Genomic DNA, 13582 nt, shown 5'->3' with positions numbered 1-13582 from the left:
TCAGATGTTGCCATCAACTAGCATGAGTAGCAGTGCATCACTGATGTGTATCTGTGTGGTTCAGGATATCACCTGCACAGGATAAGATCTTCTGAATGCTAACAGTCATGTTGTGATCTGCAGGCAGACATTGAGCAGCTTAAAAACAGCTCCCCCATACTTCCCTGTGAACACACACCTTCACAGACTGGAACAACTTCTGGAAACTATTAAGCCTCAGTCCCACTCACGCGCTCCTCTGTTTAAGTAAGAAAGGAAAAGGGCGTTATCAAAGGGGAGTTAGAGCAGACAGATTTGTTAAATTCTTTGCAGGTGAAAAGGGAATGTGGGTTTATTTTCTTTGCAGAGGTATAATGCTTCTCATTCACCATGGGAATGTTTAACATGTGAATGATTGCTAAGAACATTTTCAGGAGACTTTAACTGCAAGAAAAGGAGCACCAGTGGCTGTAAAGATAATCAGGGTTCTATATTTGACATTTCATTAAATCCAGTTGGACTTTAACATGCCTGGCTGACTTAAACCACAAGCTGCATTTTGTGAGATTCATCATCAAGCCATAAAGGCTTCCCTCTGCCTTTGAAGTCATCTCATTGCACTTGGCAATCTAGTGCTCTGAGGTTCTTAGGGAGCAAAATCCACATAAATTACCACCTCGAAGATAGACTTGGATAGCCTGCAATCACCTGCAGTTTCTTCCTGCTGCTCGGTCTACAGCAACAGCTGAGAAAAGCTGCCTTAAAACAAACACTTTCTGCCTTGACGCACTGTTATTGTTTTAGTGGAATTTTCCTTCCTTCTCAGTCCTTATGCCTTGATTCGATGAGTCAGCCTTGTGCAGTATACCAGAGGAGATCGCCTTAGCTTTACGTGTAAACCCAGTGGGATGCAGAGGCTGCTGTGTTATTAAGGAAACATATTGAAGTTTGTATTAATCAGTCAGACTGCTATTGAGATTTACTGAATTATCCAGATCTTTACTGGGTTCTTGTAACTCTAACACTTTTTGAAGCCAACCTCACCAGACCTTAGCCAACACGTCACTTGTTGTAAGCTAGACTCCCTTTCAAGCAAAGCTAAATTGCTTTTTAAACCTCTTTGATTGCCTCTTTAATTTTTAAAGCCCTTTGAACCACATATGTTACTAGTAAAGTTATTTTTTCAGTCTTGCCTGGAACTCGTCTTTTTCCATTTTCTAGACCACTAAAGATGTTCTCTCACTGTCTCTGTACAGTAGCCAGAGCAAAGACCCTAGGCCACCAACAAACCATGAGTTTAATTGGGTCTAAACTGCTCTTTGTTTCCCAGAGGAGACCATGAACAGTCTCAGATTGTTCAGAAGGCACTGCTAATTGGGGGCCTAGTAGAAAAGGCCCTAATGAATGAATTCACATCGTTTCACTGGTCCTCACAAATGGACAGTGCAGTCCCCCAAAGGCTAAAACAATGGATAAATGGTTTTCGCTGTCACTAAGGACAGCTGAAATTCCAACTTAAATCATTTAGATAGTTTTAGAAAACCATTTAAATATGTGTTGAAGTTAGCCATCTGTATCTGAAATGACTGGTTCCTCATTTTTTCCTCTCCCTTAAATGTTATTCATTTAGTAGCACAGGCTCCTTTCTTTTTAATGAACTCACCATCGAGAGCACTTTTCCCCTGTGGACTTCTCTGCTGTAACATTTGGTGTAGGCCTTAAAACTGGAACATTTGGCTATTATGGGGTGCCATTACAATGACATCCACATGGCCAAAAGGTTACCATTTTATGGTTTTATTTACCGCTGAGGGTAATATGGAAAAGGGAGTACATTTGTTAGGTCTTCGTCACTGTTGACCTTAAAACACACAAGCAACATTCAGGAGTGAATGTAGAAAAGCAGAACAAGTTAATTTAACACAGCTACAGTATAAATACATGGTTTTGGATCGTTGCGTAACTATAAGAGTGTTTGCTGCCTAAATACCACTGCATAACTGAGCAGATATAAAATCCAGTACTTTGGTCAGCAGCTTTTCCTGGGGAAAAACAACTCACAGGCGAAGTCAAGTTCAGCCACATTATTACCCCGGTTTATGTGGGTGAACAGTAATAATGAAATTCTGTTCTGCTAAAGCCAAAGATTTCCAACTGGCACACAATTGATACAACTGCTTCACAACTGATGTGAAATCTTAGTGCCCTTAAGGTACTCATTTGTCATGCTCACAGAAAGTTGATCCATTTATGAAATGATTTGCAGCACTGATAACAGCTCCTCATATTTGTATTTAAGGAAAGCTAATTTGAGGCTTAAATAAATAGTATGACAGTTTGTAAATGATGTGTAGCCTATTTACTTTCTAGCCAAGATATAAATGAGAGGATCGATACCACTCTCCTCTGTCTTTTCAATATGTATCCTGCCAGCAGCCAGTTAGCTTACTGAGCATAAAGACCGAAAAGACTAGAAACAGCAACCCTGAAGGTATCGAAATGCAAGCAGAGGAGAGTCTGGGAAGTCACTGCTCTTGGCCATGGACTAGTCCCAAACTCAACCCCTTGTAAACCACACATTTTTTCCCTTTGGTTTTCTATAGATTAAACAAGTGATGTACACCATGTCAAACTGATGAGTTCAAAATATGCTAGGGGATGGATTCTGTTGCCTTCTAACAGAGTAAGGTTACCCCGTTTCCAGTCGTTAAGCTAAGCTAGCTGTTACCCCGTTTCCAGTCTATATGTTAAGCTAAGTTACGCCGTTTCCAGTCTATATGTTAAGCTAAGCTAGCTGTTAGCCCGTTTCCAGTCTATATGTTAAGCTAAGCTAGCTGTTAGCCCGTTTCCAGTCTATATGTTAAGCTAAGCTAGCTGTTAGCCCGTTTCCAGTCTATATGTTAAGCTAAGTTACGCCGTTTCCAGTCTATATGTTAAGCTAAGCTAGCTGTTAGCCCGTTTCCAGTCTATATGTTAAGCTAAGCTAGCTGTTACCCCGTTTCCAGTCTATATGTTAAGCTAAGCTAGCTGTTACCCCGTTTCCAGTCTATATGTTAAGCTAAGCTAGCTGTTACCAGGCTCCAGCTTCAGACTGAACAACCTGATGTGAGTGGTATTGATCTTCTCTTTGGACTTCAAGCAAGAACTCAAATAAGCTTATTTTGAAAAATGTTGGACTATCTTTTAACTGAAAGTGGGAAGATGAAGAGAAATAAAAGAGCTTCATACAAAAGACACGTTTTGCCTGAAAACGCAGCAAGTTTTAGAAACGGACATCTTATCCCCTAAGTGGTCAGAGTAACTGCGGCCAGTCTTGTCAGAGCAGCGCTTTGACCTACTTCAAAATAGTGACCCACTGATTTGAGATACATCTAGATGGAGCTATTTAAGGATCAGAGATAGAACACAGTCTCAGAAACCACTCTGGAAAGATATGATCATAAACTTGCCAGGGGATATATTATCACAAACGTGTTTTCACTATACAATAAAGCCAGAAGCTTTTGACATCACAGACATCGGTCATCGGTTTTTAGCTCTTTTAGTACATTATGATATCCAACCTGCAAGATTAATGAAGGTTTATCATTAATTAACACCAAGAAAGAGATACCATTTTGCTTTTTTTTTGGAGACCCTGTAAATAGATTATAAAAAACAATTGTTATGATATTGAACATAGAAAAGAGGGTCTAAGACAATTATCTCATCATTGTATTTTTTTGGCCAACTTGGAGCAACAGGAACCAGATGCGTATTCTACATAGACATATTACCACCTTTTAAGTTGATATGGCATAATTGTTAGCAAACAGTTGTTATAAACAAATCCAGCAGATATGGAGAAATATAAGCATTCTTTTAGAGTCATGTGGATGGCCAAGTAGTGCTGTTATCCGTTATCAATATAAAACTATTGATGATAGCTGTCTTAAACACTGAGGAAAAGTGTTGTCCATCAGCCGCTTTAGTTAACCTAGTAAACCCAAAGTGATGTGATTCGTCACATTTTATAATTGTAGCTCACTTTACAGTAGCTTTATGTGAAAAGCCCTTTAAATACATACACTTTTTATCACATGAAACAACATCTTCATTTATCTTCATAGTGTTACAGCTCTGTCATCCGTCTAAGAATGATGTAGAGATAATACTCCCTTGATTGTAAAGTAGATGTATCTGCATGAGTCACAGCGTGTTCAGGAAAGAGAGAGACATACAGTTGTATTAACTTAAAGTGGACCTATCATGCTATATTTAAATGATATATTGTAGTGCCATACCTATATAAGGTATATTTATACGTTTCTGTTTTCAAAATACCAAACAGATCATGCATTTTAGCCATGCCTAATTTCGCTCTATTTGCTGTTCTCCAGCCCTGTTTTTGCAGGGGGCTGATTCTGTGAGCTGCAGCTGACCACGCCCCCCTGCAGGAGAGGATAGCGTGCTCTGATCAAGTCAGAAGAGGGGGAGAAAAATAGATCTCCGTCCTCCGTGTTTTATTATATAGAGTCGTTATTCATTTGTTTTAAAGCTCAATAAATAACAAAGAAGACCTTTGAACGGCACTTTTCTAATTTTGTCCGGAAGATTTAAACTTTAACGGACATCTTGACCGGCGAAAGAAAACCTAACTGAAACTCTGCCACACGGTCCCCTCGTTCCTTGGAAGAGGCGGAGAGGTGGGTGTTTGTCATCTGCTGGTGGACTAACCGGAGAGAATTACAGTGCTTGCCTCGACGGGGAGGGATTGCATTGAATTAAAGCAGCAGGAGCAAACGCTTGCCTCGGGGAGGGAGAAAAAAAGCCACAGCGGAGAATAAACAGAAGGGTAACCATGGTAACCATGCACGGGAAGTCTTCTTCGCTGCTTTTGTGGCAGACTACAGCGCCACTTACAGGCCTGGCATATGTACTACAGCGTCTCCAGCGCTTTCGAGCGGCAATGGCCGGCCGTGGCCCAACCCCACATTCCCCTGATAGGTGGAGAGTTGGCCCAATAGCCGTAGCGCCACCGTCCTGACGTCAGGACAATGTTCAAATCTGGATCAGTTTTTATCAGATCCGTTGCAGCCCCTTTTTTAGAGATTTGGGTATGGAGGAAAATAGAGAGGGTTGTGTTTTCTGACACTTGTGCCCCTTTCACACCGGCGCTTTTCCAGCTCCTGCTCGGAGCTGGAGCTGGAAAAGCGCCGGTATGCGGTTCACTTCCAGCTCCAAAAAATTGTCAGTCCAGAGGCAAGAGCTTCGGAGCTATGACGCGGCGTCGCTTACGTCTCTTACGTCGAGGCGTGCAGGAAACCTTACTTTGACCATCCGTTCGCTGTTATTGATCATTGTGGAGATACATGGGCTGTACAGGTTGTCATGTCCGACTATCACAAGTAGAATCATAATGAAAAATACGCCGGTAAAATGTGCCTGTAGAAAACGGCTTAGCAAGTAGTCAGTTTAACTTCAGTTGCTATGCTAACATCACCCATGTTATACCAGAGAAACTTTCATAACAGCGTTGTGATGCCAAACAGCGTCAATTCAGACTGACACACATTCACTTAAGGGGAACTGGGGATATGTATCAGCTGCTTGTGTGACAGTCAGACAGTGAATACTTTAGAGCAGTGTGAGCTAACCCGGAGCTAACGGGAGAATAAACTCCCGTGGAAGTGCAGCCAGCACTGCAGCGGTCGGTAAATGCCGCTGAAACACATTAATAAACAATGAACCACGGCACTCTGGAGAAAAGTATAAGGTTGGAGAAGTCGTTATTTAATTTAATCTGGCTTCGTATGATTAAAAGCAACACGATCATCGACCCAACGCAGTCCCCGGCCCGTTGTTGTTGTGGGAGAAAATCAGCGACGTAAACTGTGACGTCATGACGCAGCAGCGGCAGCTCTGGGCAGTGTGAACAGAGCGGGAGCTGAAAAGGGAAACCGGAGCTGAACCAGAAAAGCTCTCGCTAGGAGCTAGAAAGGGAAAAGCGCTGGTGTGAAAGCCGCATTGGTGAGTTCCCTGGAACACCGGGGACACATATTCATGTATAAAAGACATGATAGGTCCCCTTTAATGATGAAGCTGTTATCACTTAGCAGTTGTCATTCAGCGTTGTTCTAGAGGTGTGAATTTGATCAGTGTAAAACTCTTGAGGTATTGTCTAATGAGCACCATTTGAGCCCCTGTTGACCTCTTCAACAACCCATTTGTCAAAATGAAAAACAGGTCACCACCATATTCACATAGACTGGAGTTAGCTTAACTTTGACATTGTGCAATTCTGTCAGTTTTCAGGACAACAACAATTGTTCAACGTCATGGTATTTATTTTTACAGTATGTATTTACACATTTAATAATGTAAAATGTTCTAAAATTAGGTATTAAGCACCCATGTTTCCATTTAACTCTGAGGCCAAGCAGTGCCAGGGTCAGGTCAGTGACTTGTTTACGCCAACAGCATACTGTACATGGGCATAACTTGCTCCACTGTGTCAGTCTGAAAGGACTGTTTGTTTTTTGTTGTGCAAGTCACTTTGATGGCTGTGTCAATTATTGTTGCTCCATAAGATTAAGCCTACTGTATCTATTCCAATCGTAAATGCAAGAGAAAAATCCCAAGCGTCATATTACTTTGCAGACATTGCTGAGTCTCAATTCCAGCTCCAGATACAAGTTGTCATTTTTTGTTCATAGAATTTTTCAAATCTTGGTTCCTCCACCAGATCAAATGGAGTCTATTTTCAGCATCAGCCCACACAACAAATACATCCATTCACAGCCATTTAAGCTTCTGCTACAGGAATTTCTTCTCTGACTTCAATTGTTTTTTGGGACAAAAGTGTGACAGAGCAGACTCACACCTACAGTATTGTAGATAAATTGTCAATTCACTCCCTGTAGAAAGAAAATGTTCCCAACAAACGGATCTCATTTTTCTCTGCAGTACCTGATAAAGTACAGTATGTAACCTTCACAAATGCATTCTCTTTAGGAGTCCAACAACTGAGATTTTCATTGGTTACACATACAAAAAATAAATCTTAACCCACACATATTTATACACACATGCTAAGCATCAAAGTCACTATTCATGCAACCGTGATTTAGATTTATTCCCAAACTTCTAATCCCAAACACAAAGTACCCAACCATAACTTTAGCATAAGCCTAATTGTAACACTAATCCCTCAAGCAGGCATTCACCCTGCACTTAGTGGCAGAAATCTCCTCACATGGCCCCACAATCATTATTTCTGCCTTCCGCCTGAGCAAAAACCGCGAGGGTCGGAGATGTTTATGGTCAACATTTTAGGGTAATATGGCATCCATTAAATGTCCACGAAGGTAATTTTCTTTAATATGAAAACATCATCACATTTACTGTACTGTGGAGGATTTCCTGCATTCAACTGCATGTGTGTAGGCAGTGTGTCCTCTCCTCTGTGCTTCTGGGAAGACAATTGGCAGGTTTGCTCTACTGTTTTTAGCCAATACACACCAATTCGTAAACAAGAGCACATCCTTTTTTTGTAGTTCGGAGATGTTGAGGTACTACGAACATGGGGAATGTTTGGATCTGATTTCCTAACTAACTAACATCGCTGAAATGTCTTGAAGGAACAAATATGTTACAAATATTTATTCTGAGATCATTCTGAGATGAGGAGATGAATACCACTCTCATAGCTTAGCCTAGCACAACAACTGGAAACAGGGGAATTCATTTAGCCTGGCTATATCAATGGTGACAACATCTTCCTGCCAACACCTCCAAAGATTATTCATTATGTTTTATCTTTTTTGTTCAATCCATACTAAGAAAATTGGTGTATAAAGAGGACAAGTCAGTGTTTTATGGAGGGTCATGGGCCTGACTATTCCTTTCTGGTTGCCTGGCAACTGCTCAGAACATTTACAGCACATTATTCTGCAGGAAACGAAGAGTTGTAGTTTTTACTCCGATTTCTGTACTGTACAAACAAACACGTTATGATTGGTTGATTATATAGCTTCAGAGCCAGATTATGTTAACCTTCCCCATAGCCATGCTAGCTGTTTCCAATTATGCTTCCAGCTTTTTGAGCTATTTGAAATTGAAACCTCCAAAAAAAGTTGAGCGGCTCAAAATGTGAAATATGTGTATCATTATTTATAGGATCAGTTATTCCGATTTACTATGCTTCTTAGCAAATGTCTTGTTCTAGTTTTTCATATCACAAATTCATGGAGATTGTCAGCTGTAGGTGTCATTAGCACTCAGGTTACTTCAGCACATGCATAGTGAATGTGAGAGAACCTTCTAGAAAATCTCGTCTCGCTCCTTGGAGCTCATGCGTCACACTGAGACTTGAAACTTGTACCGGCCTTATGAAAAGGCACTAAAGAATTTCATATAATCTTCTGTAATATGTTTCCCTCTGCAGCATACTAAGTAGGCTTAATTGTCATTTGTCTCCCTGTGCCGCCACGTACAGTGTGTGCTTTTGCGGTGGTGTGGCAAAGGGATTTGTCTAAACTGACTAACTTGACATTCGCGGATCACACCTTGTGATTTTTTTGTTGTTTTGTTCTTCCCCATCTGCTGCTGCTGATATCGATGAAATCCTTCTGTGGAAGTGAAGGAGGTCTTAGCCGTCTCCCCCTCAGCTCCCACACTGACTCTAGTACAAATGGCAGTCTTGGTTGATTACCACTCAGGGGTTGAGACACGGGGAAATCTCAGCCAGACATCCAAATGGTTCTTAATTAAGTTCACATTTGATTACTCTGCTCGGCTTTATTGGGTCTGCCTCTGTGTTTGTGCTCAGATCAGACCGGCAAAAGACAAACAGTTGCAGGCAGGAGTCGGACGGTGTTGTACTGCAAAGGAGCCGCATTTAACTTGGCAACTTTCACCCGACATGAGCACATTCCTGATGTTAATTCTCCTTAGCTCTAAGTGCATGCTTAACACACACTTAGGTAGACTTGCAAAAACACAATCTGTCTAAGAAACTCACAAACACACATTATATCACAATGCTTTAATTAGACATTCAGCCACAGCCCATTGCAGTCTAGCAGCAACACATGCAGACGGAACCATCCTGGTGCTGTCTTTCAAAAATATTGATATAATAATGGTAAATGTAAACATAAATGCGCTTCGACGTCCATTTTCTGTGGTAATTCTGTCTAAATTCTGTCTAAGCTGTTGTTAATTTTTTCACCACTGGCTAGACTTCCATAGCTCCTCCAAACCCTGCAGGAAAGCTTTATTTAGAAAGGCACAGCTGGGGCCTCTTTTTCTCTGTTTTGTAACATGACAAATTGGAAAACTTTTTTTCCCTCCCTTTTCCTTACTTCTTCCTTGTTTCTTCCTTACTCTCTTCCATTACAAAGTCCTGAAGCGTTTGTGCCTGGGCTGTGGAGGAGGATAAGGAGGTGGCAGGCCGCAGGCAGAGAGGCCAATATAGACACTTACCTCATTTTTGGCCCTTAGCAGAACCCCCTCAGGTCAGCCCAAAGTTCAGAGAAATAGACCCCTGCTCCTCTTGCTTTCTGCTCAGTCAGTCTCTTTCTATATGTCTTCCTTTTCGGCTTTTTTGTAAGGGTTTGATGTCTTATTAACGGCCAGACTTGGTCTTGTGTCATCTAAATCTAAAAAGAAAGTTTTTCATGGCTGTGGTCCCGCAGAACACAAAATATACAAATTATAATTTATAATTATTATAAAAGCTATTCTTTATGGTCTGGTCTGAGTTGTTTATCATTCATTTCCTGCAACATATCTGATGTTTTAATCTTTCGCATTCTCTTATGATAATTTAGCAGTAAATGTTAAACTGGTCATGTTGCATTTTTTTCCAATCTGTGATACTCTGAAAAAACAAAGTGCGTAGAAAAGTTTGGCCCAGTGAGCGTCAATGTCAAGATTGATTACACACAATTCGGGTTGTTTATCTTGACCTCATATGAACCTCCCTTTCCTAAACAGTTGAAAAGATAATGAAGCTTTATCATATCAAACAGTGAAAAGTATTTGGGATAGCAGGAGCATCTTCTCCCCTTGAGAAAACGTTTATTATTAGTGCGAGTACACACTATCTTTGGTAGACTAAGTGTTTTTGTCCCAGCAAACATTGCAAAAGTCTCTGTAATATGTAAAGAAACAACAACACACCAACGTTGAACTTTTTCTGAGACCTGCCAGCTTTATTATTCTAATTCAGATGCATCAGTGAACGATCACCTCATTCATGTAATATAGGAAAGCAGCTGCATGTAAAATAATTAACTTTATCTACATTTTATTTCTGTGCCTATGTTGTATTTCTCCACTTCCGTTCTTCCACTCCCATTCTTATCAATCTCTAACAGTCATACTGACATATTCAAGGTATGCGTGTGAGTAACTTCATTTCAAGCATGTTTGTTATCTCACAGTGCTAGGTAGAGTCCAGTCCAGGGTTATAAAATGAGACTTAACAAAGGTAAGAGATCTTTTATAGTGCACACACTATTCTACAAAAGAGTATTGAATTATCTTTTTTAAATAGCTATATTGATGGCAATGTCTGTCTGTTGGTTTGTTGCCTTATCCTCCACTTTTGGTACATGGTTTGGTTATCTTACTTCTCCTTTAGCAGATCGATGAGGCTGACATTTGTGTCTATATACAACTAGTGTGAGCTATTCCCCTCAGGAGGGATTGTAAAAGCTTAGGCTATTCCCTGAATTTGTATCTAGTACTACCATCAGGTCATATTTTAGGTTGTCCAATACCTGCAAAACAAATCATATTAGCCTCAGCTGTACTCTTGCAAATGTTAGCATTCTAATCTGCTAAACTAAAATGAGGCAGAAAGCTGTTTCTCCCGTGAGGTCAGAGCACTGGAAAAGTAAAACAGCAGCCCTCGTGCTAGTGCAGATTGTCTTGCTCAAGGGCACTTAGCTGTCCAGTTAAGGGGGCAATACATTACATGGTCGGCACTAAAGAATGGATTCCACACTGCTCAAGCTCCCTTTCAGCACCACTGTTGACAGCCCTTAGGTCCGCCTTCACCTCCACCTCTGGTGAGTGGTGCATGATGAGGCGGCAGTCTCACTGTCTGCTGGAGCTTTGTAGTGCCCTGGTTGATCTCAGAGGGCAGTCCTCCAACTTATTTATAGCACCACTGTGGGTGTCGGAGGAAATGGGGCTATGGCTGGGGGTTAGGCTTGTCTTTGCCTAAGACGAGGACTCTTCCTCCCAAGAGTGAACTCTTCCTGGAGGACCATCAGACAGCGACGGGGGCAGAGGGAAGTGGATTGTAATGCGGCCCAAATGGCGATGACCCAAAGCATTTTCCCTCAGCCTCTGCTTTGGTAAACACACAGGCAGCTCATTGATAGCATGTGTGACATTCCTCCATCTCATCTTAGTATCCCAGCCCAGCTCAGTCTGTTTTCAGATCTCTAGGTCTGCCTCCAGCTGTGAGAGCCCGCCCCCCCCTTTGACTCAGACTCAGATCCTTACCTCTCTTTTTGCTCTCATAACTGCAGCTTGTTCTTTTATGACATCCTGTTTCATATCCATCTGTATATCATCTTTTTTCTCGTTTCATCCGCTTCCTCCCTGCATAATTTCCTCCGGAAACAAAACCTTTTTTTGTAACAGACATCACCACAGGTACCACTGACACTCTTTGAACTTGGTTATATAACTTGATAAATCCTAATTGTGTCAAGCAGAGGTAACAATGACATTACAATGTGTTTCCACATCAGTCTCCATAGACAGGTTGATTGTGCCCCACTTAAAACGGACTATGTATGCAATATTTCCATATTCCATACCACCAACCCAAACCAATCAGGTAAACAAAAGATAGTAGACCAAAAAGTAGCTGGATAAATATACGGTTGCTAATGTGTATATATAGCATTACTTCCACTTAAATGTTGTATTTTTATGACCATCGAGTTTCAATTATTGGATCTGTGTTAACTTGAATTCTGATTAACAAATAAAAAAAACATTATTTCTAAATTTTTCCAGAATGTTTTCCTTTGATCCTATATTTATAAAATACATATTAATTAAGTCTAAATGGCAGTAGAGTCTTCTAATCCAGCAAAAATTTAATTTGTACTATCTATTGATCTCTTTTTAACTCAGTCACCGGCAACCTTATAACTAGTGGCTATATTCTGTGTTTGAGTGTGGCCACGACCACAGAATATCAACAAAATAAAATGTAAAAAGGAATTCATACAAAAGTATGTTTATACAAACATCATTATTGTATGCATTCAGTGTATGTAGTTGAACTGATCTCGACACAGTGTAGGGCAGTTTTCAGTTTTTTAGCAGTTTATGTTTGTAAAACTGCGCTGGCCTTTGTCTACACACCCTTTTCTGCTTTCTAACCATCTAGCGGAGCAGTAACCTTTATCGCTGCTTGCCTTCACCCTCAGCTTGCCTTCACCCTCAGCTTGCCTTCACCCTCAGCTTGCCTTCACCCTCAGCTTGCCTTCACCCTCAGCTTGCCTTCACCCTCAGCTAACTAACTTCCTGACCTACTTCCTGTGATCTGTTTCTGTCGGCAGCATCTTGTGGTTGCGTCGGATGTGATCTCGTCCCACAGCCATTAGTCGAAGCCGGGTTAACAGCAAGTGGAGTTAAGTTTGTCTAATAAACAATGACAGACGCACTGCAACTAGCTGCCTGCTATGGCTGTGTTGACACCTCTAAACAAATAAACAAATAAACAAGCACAAAATAAAAGGGATGAGGAGCATAAAGGAAACGCTTTAACACAAGCCTGGATGTATTTCATGAATAATTCAAACTCTTCTGAGAGAGAAAAAGATGCCCCTCTACACACACACAACACGCACGCACGCACGCACGCACGCACGCACGCACGCACGCACGCACGCACGCACGCACACACACACACACACACACACACTCACAGCGGCACACAGAGCAGGATAAGTGGGGAGTCTGTGAATGTGTGCAGCAATATGTCAGGTTGAATTCATGGTATTTAGGTTGAGCTCCATTTCAAGATTCCCTTCACCGCTGGAGTCGGAGGCATCACATGTAAATACAGTCATCCTGTTTATCCTTCTTCATGCCATCATCCACTCATAGTGTATCCCATGCTACCCCCCTGTCCTATTCATCATGCCATGTGCCCAAATAATTGAGGGGTAACATAACATCACCGTTTCCAATTGGTGCTTTATATTCTGAGCAAAGCAGATGAAAAGATACCTGTGCAGGGTTGATGTTGACGTCCAGTCACCACACTTGATGTTATACATGGTGGCTCAAAGAAATGAAAGGGCGATGCGAGGAGAGGAGCAGAGAGAAAGAGGATGTTTAACATTTTAAAATCAGCTGAATTGTTTCTTTGAGTCTACATATTGGATGATGTTTTAGTGTGATTGCCAACTTTGCTGCATTATAAGCCATTCTGCCAACAGTTTGATGAGAGGTTGTGTCTTTTGACCTCCAATGGAAGATAGTCAGTGCATAAAATTCAAGATATCTTAGCCCCTTAATAATAAGTGAGAGGCTGTTCTTAGTTCAAGTTTAAACAGTATGACTTGAATGTGTCATAAACCAAAAT

At 41.2% G+C, this 13582-nt stretch overlaps 1 protein-coding gene across 2 annotated transcripts in view; it reads left to right on the top strand.

Annotated features, from left to right (window-relative positions):
* Positions 1–13582, top strand: part of LOC117489322 (low-density lipoprotein receptor-related protein 1-like) — a 92102-nt gene that overhangs the window by 1288 nt on the left and 77232 nt on the right. The gene's annotated exons all lie outside the window — the stretch shown is intronic.

The sequence above is a fragment of the Trematomus bernacchii genome, unplaced genomic scaffold (genome assembly GCF_902827165.1).
Source record: "Trematomus bernacchii unplaced genomic scaffold, fTreBer1.1, whole genome shotgun sequence".
In the NCBI taxonomy this organism is placed as follows: domain Eukaryota; kingdom Metazoa; phylum Chordata; class Actinopteri; order Perciformes; family Nototheniidae; genus Trematomus; species Trematomus bernacchii.
This window is presented reverse-complemented; position numbering and strand designations above follow the sequence as displayed.